Here is a 12,548-nt window from a genome sequence, read left to right as displayed (position 1 = left end):
AAAACCCCACCCAGTAGTGTCTGACAGCTCAGCAGATGGTCACCTAGGACAAGCACAAACACCAGCCAGCCAAGCCATGACTGTGCCAGCTCCTTCCCAGTCTCTGGTTGATTTTGCTTTCCTGTACAGGCAGCAGCTTTTTTTTTTTTTTAATGTATTGTAGCAGTGGTATCCTCAAATCTTGGACATTTCACTGTTACTTCTCCCCCTCCTGGCAGAGCCACCACCCTGGCTTCTCTCTTCACAGGACATGCATGAATTTCATGCAGGGATATGTGCTTAAAAAGAGCAACACAGGTCACAATATGCTGTTATACAGAAACCACAATGTGATATACAGCTGGGAAGCATGGAGATAGGGGTGATATGAACCTTCCTGTGTACCATATAAGAAATAACCCATCCAGCTCCACACTTGCACCATGTAGGAGAGCAGAGGAGTGTTTTGAGGAAGGAGAGACAATCCCACAGATGGGAAAACCACTCAGCTGGATCCACTGAGGTGCTTCCCCACAGTCCCCCCTCCTGCATCTGATGGAGAACCCCAAGCGATCCTGTTGGGCTTGTAGTGTGACTCAGAGGAAGAAATATGGCAGAGCATGGCCCCAGCTGAGGAGAGGCCTCATATCTCCATCCTTCAAGAAGTCCTTCGATGCTTCTCTCCAGGTCCCACACGGCACCCTATCTCTTTCCACAGCACACTTCCCCAGTCGCAGGATCCAGTCTGGCTGTTTTGAGTTCAAGATGAAATGGATTTGAGACTGTCAGAAAGATTCCTGCACCGTGGATAGTGTCAGAGATCTCCCTCTATGCCCCTGGATCCAGAGAGGGAGGATCTCACCTCTACAGTAACTCCTCAGAAATTTTCCTGCAGTTTTTATGTTCATCTTGGAAGTCTTCCTCATTCTCAGCAGTTTCCACAGACCAGTTTTGAAGGCTTGCAAGGTGCCTTTTGCAAAGACAAACCACAACACAAACTCCAAAGTGTGCGGGATCAAAGGAACCTTCACCACTTTCACCTTGTGTTTCAGTCTGCAAGTGGGAATAAGGATGCCATAAAAGACCCTCATGAATGAGCTGTTTTGAATACTACTGTGCTTGTACAGACCAACATTATATCTGCCCTGACTGCTTTGGTGTCCAAACATCAAGATGTAATGAAAGTCCAGGAGCTGGTGAAGGAAATGGAAGAAACATAACCTAGCAGAAGTGGCTTGCTAAAGCATTGCAATTCCTTTCCTTTGTGATTGTAGGGAGCATAACCTGGCAGCTCTATGGAAGAACAGGGGATTGTGCAGGCAATTCAATTCTGTATTACCACATCTTCACCCTTTGCACAACCTCACATCTCTACAACCAAGACCTATGTAAGCACAATATAGTGCAGAAGGTTGTGATGTTTTTTACCAAGTTGTGGGCAGGAAATAAGTTTTGCCATCCATACCTGTCCCTGAATACCATGTTTTTATTGTCAGACCACATATGTTAAATTAATTCTTCATTTCTCTTATTTATTGTGAAATGGCTAGAGGGGTTTCCAAAGCAGAAAAGCACAGCCCTGTTTAGCCAAGAGAGCCCAGAGAAACATGACCTATATGACATTTTTGCCATCTTCCAACAAATTAATGAACCCAAATAATTTCCAATATTTGACACTGAGTATTGATTATGCTTGTGCTTATGGTAATTGCTGAATTTGGGCCATGTTTGTGTTTTCTTCTTCTTGTGTCCAAAAGAAGCACAATGGTATCTGTGCACCTTTTTTTGGAACACCACTACTGGAAGGTGCCCCATTAATGCTGTATTGCAGAAACAAACCTAGCAAGAGAGCCCCATGGCAGTGGTGGCAGCAGGACTGTAGCAGCAGTAACTGCCACACAGATCCAAGCACAGACTTCAAAATCATTCCCCTCCCTGCTTTTATTCTTTCTACATCATTTTCCCAGCACAATCTGGAGTCCTGGGCAAGGCCTTGGGACATCAGTAAAGTCATTATATGACAGAAGGCACTCAAATATCACATTGAATCCAAAAAATGCCAATACTCTGCTACTATGGAGCATCTTTCTGCTCAGTCACATGATTTCGAGGAGCTGCTGTGCTCCATTGAGAAGCCATGGGAGGCCAATTGTGCAGTTCCTGAAACATAGATCTGATTGCTCTGGAGTGACAACCATGGCTCTCCTGGCTCAGAGCCCTGGACTGGGTTTGAAGCTCACCATTTTGGTTCTCTAGTCCTGTATTTTAAATAACAGCTGCTCAAGACTAAGAAAATAACATTAAATGTCTGACTGGCACTTCTAATTCACTCCTCCTATGTAAAGGCACAATTGCACATGTGCCCCCCTGCCGTGGCACTCCATGAGGCTGGGAATTATGCACCACCATAATTCAGTTCTAGGCAATCGTAGATTAAGGGCCAGCATTTCAGAAAGAGAAATCAGGGTAGATCTTAATGTCAGAGTGTACAGTCATGGCAGCCAGTTAGATATTTTGACATCTCTGAGTTATCTAAGTGGGCCTCGTTACAACCTGAGGTTGACAGAATACTTTATGAAACTCCATTTATTTAATTATAATGACTATTAATTTTTTTAACATTTCAGAGATCAGTCCTGTGTCCAGGGTTTATTTCCTTGGCCATATTTTTTTTATTAATGAGCAATTCTTTATCAACTTATCAACATTAGTCAAATATTGCACTACAAATCCACTGAGAAAGCATATATTTTGATTTTTTAAATTGCAATTGCATTAAACTCCATTCCACCTGATACCAAATGATTAATGTGGAGTCAGACTCACCACCAAGCTCAGCCAAAAAGGCTTCCAGAGTGCTGCAGTTTGCTTCCAGTCTCTGTGTGCTCCCATTGAAGTGCATCCCTGGGATGGTGCAAGGCTCTTACCCTTGTACAGGTAATTGGGTAGGGGGGGGGAAGCAGAGGGAAGTGCTAATAAGATCTTCGTTTACCTCAAGGGGAGCCATACTGAAATTATTGAAGCCAAAATGGGATTGCCACAGCTCTGACTGACACTTGATTCCAAGTGGTTTTATTATTCTGCCCACATGCCTCTCTACTGCTTCAATTTCTGGGAGCTCACAGGTGGGGTTGTGCCCTACTGACCTTTGTACCTCCTGGATTTCCCCTTTTAGCCATCTGTTTTATGGCCAACAAAATGAGGTACTTAAAATTGCTCTAAGAATATGGCCTAAAGGGCATAACACCTGCAAGGCATTGTACAGTGCTATGAGCAGTTCATCCATGGCTTGTGCTAACAGCCAGTGCATCATGGTGAACCTATCAAGCTAATCAGCTGGCTAATTAACTCAGGCCCAGATTTACACCGAGATCACTCCAAACACCAAGTTTGCCCATTTCTAGCCCACAGCAGCACACAGCCCTATCTGGCAGAAAACACATCCTCATTTCCAAGAGGTTGCCAGGCTTAAGGAGGTAGGGCCAGATGCACAGCTTGTGTGAATCCCCTGCAGCCAACAGAGCTCGTGTCCAAAGGGATGCCAGTGAACCCTTTCCATGCACATAAATGCCTGGGATCTTTTTGGAGCCCAACCTTGATGACTGAGTCTATGGTGTTGAATTTCATCTTTTTGCACTCCAGGAATGGCACATACTTTCATCCCATGAAAGCACTCTGAAAATCCAGGGCTGAATTATTTTATGGTGTTGGGAGCACATCCCAGGCTCATCACTGGTGGTGATCGCAGTCCCTCTGGTCTCATGTACTGCAGTTCAATAACCCATTATTAACAGTTGAAGGCAGTGATCCAGCCCTTCTGATTTTTCACTTCTGAATGCATCTAATTAGTTATGATAATGAGCAGAATTACAGCTCTCCATCCCTCAGTTGGGAGCACAATCGTCACAATCCTCTAATCACCTATTTTAGTCTCCATCCTGGCTTCCTGAGAAATGAAGTCAAACACCTTGATTAGAATTTGAGTCCCACAGAGCATAAAAGGCAGAGCAAAACAGTAACTTATCAACGCCAATTGTTAACATCATTTTAGTTCTTTCTCCTTTAAAGCTGTGTTACAGTGCAATGTACCAAGCATAGGGCCCATGTAGGGCTGGAGGCTCTCTGGCAGCCTTTGCAGGGTCTGGCTCTGAGAAGATGACCATTTTCAGACAAAATCAAGTTATGAATCCATGATGACTCAAGGTGAGCTAGAACCAGCTCATCTCTCAGAGGCAAGAAAGGGCAGAAAAACTGAAAACTTGATTTTGATGGTTTTCAACTGCTGAGGTATGTCCTCTAAGACGAAGGTTTTAATTTCTCTCCTCAGAATGATTAAGCACTATGTTTGACTGTGTCAGCCCTCTCAAAGGCCTTGCCACATGCCAGCTTCCATATCACATCAAGCTGTGGGTCGGTGGGTCTATAGTCCATATTGTAACAATCCCCACTTTCAGTGCTGTTTTTTGCTTTAAAACTCCCTCCCCATCAAAGCAGCCACAATGCTTTATCCCAAAAATCATTTCACGCTATTAGACTGAAATATAATCTACCTGGAAAAAACAAACCCCTTGTCTCAGCTTTTACCAGTTCCAAGAATATTCCTCAGACAGCAAAACCCACTCTTTCAAATCCATCGTGTGTATAGGCAGTGAGTGAAATTTCCAGCTCTTTAGCTTTACATCCCACTGGTGTCCTACATAAAACTTTGAAAAAATTATGGTTAACAACAATGTATTCTTTTTGTCCAAAATTTCTGGTATTCTTTCCTCTCCAAGGACATTTGAATGACATGCTATATTTTTTGAGTCTCTATAGTTTTTTTTTTCATGTTTCTTTTCCTTTTTGTTGATGGCAAGCTGTCCACCTCTGCTAGAACACTATTTTCCACTGCAATCAATTCTAATATCACTGAGTATTATTATAATTTGAGATAGAAAATGGGGAACAGGAGAAAATAAGCATGTATAATACAGGAATAGGCAGAGTCCTGCAGCTCCTAAGTCCCAGAAAACCTCTGTGAACTTACACAGAGGAGGAAGGACTGAGGAAGAGCACAGCTCCTGGTAGCACTTTCAGAGCCTTGTAAAAAAAGCCCCCATTTGTTCCTTCTGAAAGTTCAGTCAGTCTTATTTGGCATATGACCTCTTTGGAGGAGTTAATTGCAAACTGCAATGTGTAACACCCAACCTGGAACATCCTGGAGGGCTGAGGGACACACCAAATCCACAGAGATTATCTGGAAAGTTCTCACAGCTTTTGCTGGGAACTTCTGACTGTGATCTGACCTGCAGCAGGCTCCTAACCTGCATCTTTCTGAAAAAAGCTATATAGGTCTGGATACATGCTCATGTGAATTTGAAGAAAAATTTAACTGAGGTGAGAGTACCCACTCCCAGCATCAGGGCACGGGAAGCCGCTCTCACCAGAGAGCCTGGGGAGTGGGAAGTAAGACTTTAATTAAGGACCAACAGGACTTGGTCAGTGTCTCCAAGTGGTTCTGATTTTATTAAGCTGAGAAACAAGAGCTGTGAATGTAAGTTTAAAAGCACAATGCATGTTACCAGAAATGCCTGAAAAAGTCATAGATGCTCAGCAGTGCTTTGTAGGTTTCAAATAAAAACAACTATTCCCCAGTGACACACATCTACTCCCCAGTTCTCTGAAACCCAACTGCCATAAGTGGTACACAAATGATACTGCAGATGAAGCTGCAAAATGTTTTATGCTATTTAACATCAACCATTCCATATAATTGAGGGAGCACAATTATTTAAATATTCTTGTGATGTAAACAACCATGCAAATTGCATTTGTAACTACTTTGACTGTACCACAGCATAATTAGTAATAGCAATTTATTACTCAATGTAATAATTAGAAGTAATTAACTAGTAGAAGTAATTAGAAACAGTAGTTCATTCTTAATGCAATGAGCTGCTTTGCAAGCATGTGTGTGTGAACACATGTATGCGCACATGTGTAAATATTTAACAGTGGATAATTACTTTAAATATGTATTTTTTTCACAGCTTCTCATTCTGCCTTGTATGGAATTTATCAAATGTATGGGGAAGATTGATCATACTTCTATATTAGATATCTCCAGACTATTTGCATTTTTTCACTTGCTTACAGCACTTTAAGGAATAACAGGTACAGAGGAAGCAGATTGGAACAGAACCTATTGTTCATGAAGACTTAAGTGTAACAATATTAGAAAAATTATAGAAGATTTGTATGTGCCCTGTCATAATAATGTGTACTTACTCTCTAGAATTTTAGAATATTCCCTGATCTAACTTAATGATTAAGAGGAAAATAAGAAAACTACACAAGAGATCTAGTGAAAATTTGTTTTGCTCATAGTTGACATTCAAAAGGGAATGTACAAGCTCTTTTTATCAAGCACCCTCACTTCCTACCTCCAGTTGGTTGTGAAATTTAGGAGCCTGCAGCAAGGACCCTCAACCAGCTTTCCAGAAGGCAAAAGGGGAGCCCACAGTTGTTTTCTAGGGAAGACCAGATGAAAGATAGACACTGTCCACAGTAAGAAAGACTGGTAAAGTTCCAATCCAAGGAATAGTGAGACTAGAGAATGAAATTAGATTTGTCTTATCTAGTATTGATTTAATATATGGTCTCCCTGAAAATATTTTGATTTTATTAAATTATGCTTTAAAAAAAAAAATTTCTTTGTTTTCCATGGTGACCTCATTAAGGCCATGTACTCAAAACCCCTCCTCTCTCTCCTACTTCCTTTGCCATAAGGATGCTACCAGCAATTGATACAGTCTGCTTACAAACAACACTAATAACACCTAATCTGAAACCCTCCCATTCTCCTTCACCAAGCTGCTAATAAATGTTCATAGCCTGGTCAGAGATTCATCAGTTTGCTTCTTTCTCAAACACGATTCACCCACATCCCAAATGTTACCAGAAGCATTTCAAATTTCATCTCTTCACTTGTCTGTTGCTCTAATTTCACCCCACAGACCTTCTCTTCTCATCTTTTAAAGATCTTTTCTAAAGCAGATTCTCCCCCTTCATTTCTCACTGGCCAAAGCTGGCCAGCATTATTGAAGATACTGCTGGAAAAAGAACAAAGCCATTCTCACTGGCCCTGGTTTTCTACAGAAAATGCACCCAAGGCAGGTGATTGATTTCTCCCCCAGAGCTTTAGAGCTTTGAAACCGTGAAAAATCTGTAAATGATGTTCAAAGGTACACAATCAGAAGGTGCCATAAAATGGTGAGGAAGTGTTTAACTGCAGGAACACAGCTGCTCAGAGTACAATATTTTTAAGCAAAAGGGATCCCAGAGAGTAAAGCTCACAGTCATTCTCCCTGTTAAAATCAGTCTCCTCCTCATCTCTTTGTGATGCAGCATTTTGCTGAATAATTGATTCCTAGAGTTTTACCTCTAATAAGACCTTTTTAACATGACTTAGCATTCACTCCTGTTGCGGCGAGCCATTCTCTCAGGGACTCAGCTCTTGTTCGGAGCTCTCTTGCCATCCCTCTCCTCAGGCGTCTTCATCTCTTGTCTCTTCTGCTTCTGGGAGCATGCCTTTTATTTTGCCCTTCAGCCCCGCCCATTTCCGGCTGGGGCAGGCCCTAATTACTGGGCACAGCTGGGCCTAAGCTCCCAGTTCATTATCAGCGACACCTAAGGACTTGTGGTTCTCTCTACATTTCCCCCCTTTTTGTTGTTTGTTGAAAAAATAAACTTCATTTTTTCAATAATTTACAATTAATTCACAATATTTTCAATAATTTAACATTTCGTTTAACATTTCATTATTTTTCAACATTTTTCATTACTTTTTTCAATAATTTAACATTTCATTTAACATTTCATTATTTTTCAACAGTTTTCATTACTTTTTTAAACATTTCATTATTTTTCAACATTTTTTCGCCTATTTTTTGAGGAGGGAAAATTCGGGCTCTTTAGCCTCTGTTAGCAGGAGATGAGGTCTTAAAACACCAGCTCAGTTTTCGCTGGTACTCGCCACCTTCGGGATGCCTGGCCATGCAGAGGCTTCTCCGAGCATTCAGCGCACCAGTCTTATCGCGTGTCCCTAGGGCCCCATTTCAGGACCGCACTGTCGCGTGTCCCTGGGAGACTCCGTTTCAGGACCGCACTGACTTGATGTGCACTCAGAGCTCCGCTTCAGCATTCCTTGGGTTTGAGTTCCGCGCGCCAACTCACTGCGCCTTTCGAGCCTCATTCTTCTCTCCTGGCTGGCTCGCCATTCCAGGCTGTTGTATCTTGCCATGCTGGGCTTCTACTTCTACACGCCGCCTACAGCATTTAAGCTTAGCCTTGTGGAGCTTTTCCCCTGGTTGCGTATTTGGAGCTCTTTCTAGAGCGTCCCACACCAACGTGGTGGCTCCATCTGACGTGGTTGCGTATTTCGAAGCTCTTTATATCGCCTTCCGCATTTAAGCCAGGCTTTGTAGAGCTTCCCACAACCAACGTGGTCGTGTAGAGCTTCTTATATTACCTCAGCATTCACGGCTGCTATTGTTGCCCGCATTCTCCACCAGATGTTGTGGCGAGCCATTCTCTCGAGGACTCGGCTCTTCTTCGGAGCTCTCTTGCCATCCCTCTCCTCAGGCGTCTTCATCTCTTGTCTCTTCTGCTTCTGGGAGCATGCCTTTTATTTTGCCCTTCAGCCCCACCCATTTCCGGCTGGGGCAGGCCCTAATTATTGGGCACAGCTGGGCCTAAGCTCCCAGTTCATTATCAGCGACACCTGAGGACTTGTGGTTCTCTCTACACACTCCTCCACACCAATTAGTCCAGCTCAGTGAGTTATGAAGCTAGGGAAAAAGCCATCAAGTAAATGACAGCTGTGAAAGGTAAAAGGGAAATCCACCAAATAAAAAAGAAAAGCAAAAACATATCACTTGTACACTTAAACTATTAGTTAAAATTACCATAGCAGAACTGGAATTCCATCGCCCTGATTGCAAAGTCTTTGGTTTCAGTCTGATGTCTGGATAATTGTGAAAAAACATCATCTTGCCTGGAATTCCTGTGAAGAAAGAAAATCAGTTAGAACAGACTTCTTTACCAGACTCTTTTTCATGTTTAACTGTAATCATGGTTATTATTGCTGAACTATATTGCAGCATAGTAAAGGACAAAGAAGACTCCAGTGCTGTCCATTGATTTTGTTATTATCATTATTCTTTATTTCATTTTAATTATTGTATCTTCATGGCAGTTACTGGTAATCAGAAAATTAACAGCTCTGCCAAAGATGTCCTGGGTCAGTGAACCTCCCCAGCCAGAGAAAGAACACAATATTCACTGAAAGGTCATCCTAAACTGAAAGGGTGTCACTGGAACTAAGAGCTGGCATTTGTTGTCAGATAACAGGTAAATAAGCATATGGTGGGGTCATTGCTCATGTTCAAATGGCACTGATAGTTTACAGCAAGAAGGACAGTACCATTATCCTAACTGCAGATAATTCTTATTTCCCTACACTCAGAAATGGAATGTCAGGCTTGCTCTTGCTTTCTTCAATCTCCTGTATTTGTCTCCAAAAGCAATCTCTTACAGTCCCACCTTTTGCTGCAAAACCCATCTCCACATGCACTTAGATGTGTTGTGACTCTGCAGCCAGGCCTGTGTGTCCCTTAACACAGAAAAGGAAGGTGCATGCTGAGAGAAATAAAACCCATGTCACCTACTGACCCTTTACTTCTTGCTAAAGACCCCTCAGACTCTAAGCATGAGTTTTATAGCTAAAGAAGTGGAGACTATAAATAGCAGACCAGGGGTTATGACAGATACTTGAAAGAGTTTTAACATACAATCAGTATTCCTTGAGGTTAGTCTCAGTTGTACCAACTTACCAGAGCTGCCTTCTGGAGAATTTTTCCCTCTCTTGAATTTCATCTCTTTCCAGCCCAGTTCTAAGAGTCTCTAAAAGCAGTCTCAGCTAGATTTCAAACTTTAGGCTTTTTCTCTCTCCACTGTCACCTGCACACCTAAATATGAATCTGAAATTTCAACTGTGGCTTTTGTTTATGTCAGTGAAGATGTCAATACCACAGACAGGATTTTCTTTCTGTACTGGAATTGTGAGGTCAAGTGACAAGAGACTTTGGCCAAAGACTTTAGTCAGCATGAGTTAGGAAATTGTCTCTTTCTGCAGGAAGCACAACACACAACATAGCTACAGCCAGATGGTTCAGCTCAGTTATTTGACCTTAGTGGCAAAATGTAAGAAAGTGCAAAGGACTGCTGAAGTCTACTCCTGGAGTCTTCCTAGTGCTGTTCAAGCAAAGAACAAGTAGTGTTTCTGTGTGAAAGGACTTCCAGGAACTCAAGACATTGGATTCCCACAGCAAATCAGAAAGATCTGGGTAAATCTCACTTGGGACTTAAATATTATGGTATACAGTTCCTGAACTAACCCAGGTGCATTACATGCTAACACAACAGGGAAAATGAATTTATGATCTCTACTGGGTAAAGAAACAACTTCTTGTAAAAAAATTACTTTTCTCTTCACCTTCCACCGTTGCTTGACTTTTCAGCCTTATCAGCTACGTGGAATTAATTGCATTTGTAATACTTTTTACCCATATTTAGTTTTGTTTCACTTACATTTTCTTTCTGAATCCTTGCTTGGATACAACCGAGGAAATGAATTTTTTAAATAATGTATACTCTACTCACAAGTGCACAAAAATACCATATAAAATGAGAGGCTAAAAGTAATTTTATTGCAAAAACATGTTCAAAATCTATTAAAGGCTACTTTTTAAATTAATCTATAACAAAATCTAGCACAGTCTTTGATATATTGAAATCCAAAATATAGTCCATACTATCTACTTTGAAGAAAGTTAATTCTACCGCAGCCAAAACCAAATAATCAGATGGTTTCACTGGAGCTAACAAAGAAATCCCTAAGACCTATTCAACTTCAATTTAGGAAATATTCTTGCGTTCTGCTCCTGCAGACATTAAAATCAGTGGCAAGACTTACACCTCCTTCAGACATCTCTTCATATAAGCCAACTATATCAACAGGTTTCAGTTATAGTCATACCAGTATATGTTAAAAGAAGATGAAGGAAGGAGAACACCATGGTTTAGTCCTAAACAAAGCCAGAAGGAGAAGCAGGAACATTGTGTTTAGCCAGCTCTTCTATATCATGGAGGATTTAGAAACCTGCTGATCAAATTCAGCCGTGCTTGGGTAAGTAATGAACTCCTCACTGGCAACTACCTTCATACAAGTTTTAAAAAACAAAGCAGATAAAAAGAAACAGGTGAAATTTTCACAGATCCATACCCACCACTCTTAAGCTCCTCAGCTGATTTCTATGATCAAATGCAACCAAATGTGTATCCACAACCAAACAGTCCTAGAAACAATGGTCATAGGGGATGAGATTCAAAAAATGCAGACAGGTGCAAAGCTTACGAACAAATGTTGGTGTGAGTCAGCTATCAAGTCATTCAGCTAAGTGATGCAAACCTGTTCCAAAATCAGGTTTCATTAGTCTACTGCTCACAGATTACGTGTTTACAAATTCTTATTTTTGTATTATTATAAACAAGATCATGAGCTTAATTAGGTATTTACATTCACATTTTACCTGAGGGATTGCAATGGGCCCCTTTCATCTACTAACTATAAAGCATTTTATTATTATAACTTTTAGTGATGCAATACAAAGCCACCATATTTACTGAGAAACAATTAAATGCCCAGTAGTAGAAATCTGGCACTATAAAGGACTGCTCTTGCTTTTGTGGTCACACAGTCCTGCAAGTACTGAGGCATGAATTTCCATTAGGCTTGGATGAACCCAAATAGAAATATCAAAGTGGGAATATTTTAACGGGAATCAGAAGCTAATTCATGCATTGAATCTCCAGATCAGTCCCAATCCTTTACTTTCACTCTAATGTGGGGCTGTTACAGAGCATATAAACTGGGTTCCTGATTAAAATAAAGAGGAAGCTATGCTATAAGAGTGCACCTAATGCACTCCAACTTCCTAGGGGCATGCAGTCCATGGAACAGGCTGGAGATAGTCCATAATTGACTCTGCACATTTAGAGTGACATTAAAGGACATTTAGAGTGAACATCAGGCATTTGGCATCCAGTGTTTCATTCTACAGATCTGCTTTATTGCACCACACTGCTTCATAAAATAGGTATAACTGCTTCATAAAATAGGTATTTATCTGCTACCAGACTATATGTAAATGGGGTGTGAGTTGTGCTTAGAGAGTGCTCTGGCTTTTTCTTCAGAAAGGAGTTTTACACCTGTTGCTTACATAAGAATGCTCAACTCCTAGAGATTCCACATCATTCAAAAGTTCTGATTTTGGAAAGTATCTGGTTTTGTCACACACTCCCACAAACACATGCATTTTCACAAAAACATTCAAATATTTATACAGGGTGACATTTTAGAGAGTCGTCATTGTTGGCTAGATCTACTTCAGTTTTTAAATAGCTCCCTACTCCATGTACACCATGTTTATATAATTGCTTTTGTAATAATACAATTGCTTTCTTTTCTC

Source organism: Heliangelus exortis, chromosome 2 (assembly GCF_036169615.1).
Source record: "Heliangelus exortis chromosome 2, bHelExo1.hap1, whole genome shotgun sequence".
Classification (NCBI taxonomy): Eukaryota; Metazoa; Chordata; class Aves; order Apodiformes; family Trochilidae; genus Heliangelus; species Heliangelus exortis.
The sequence above is the reverse complement of the archived record's forward strand: the minus strand, read 5'-3'. Positions refer to the sequence as shown.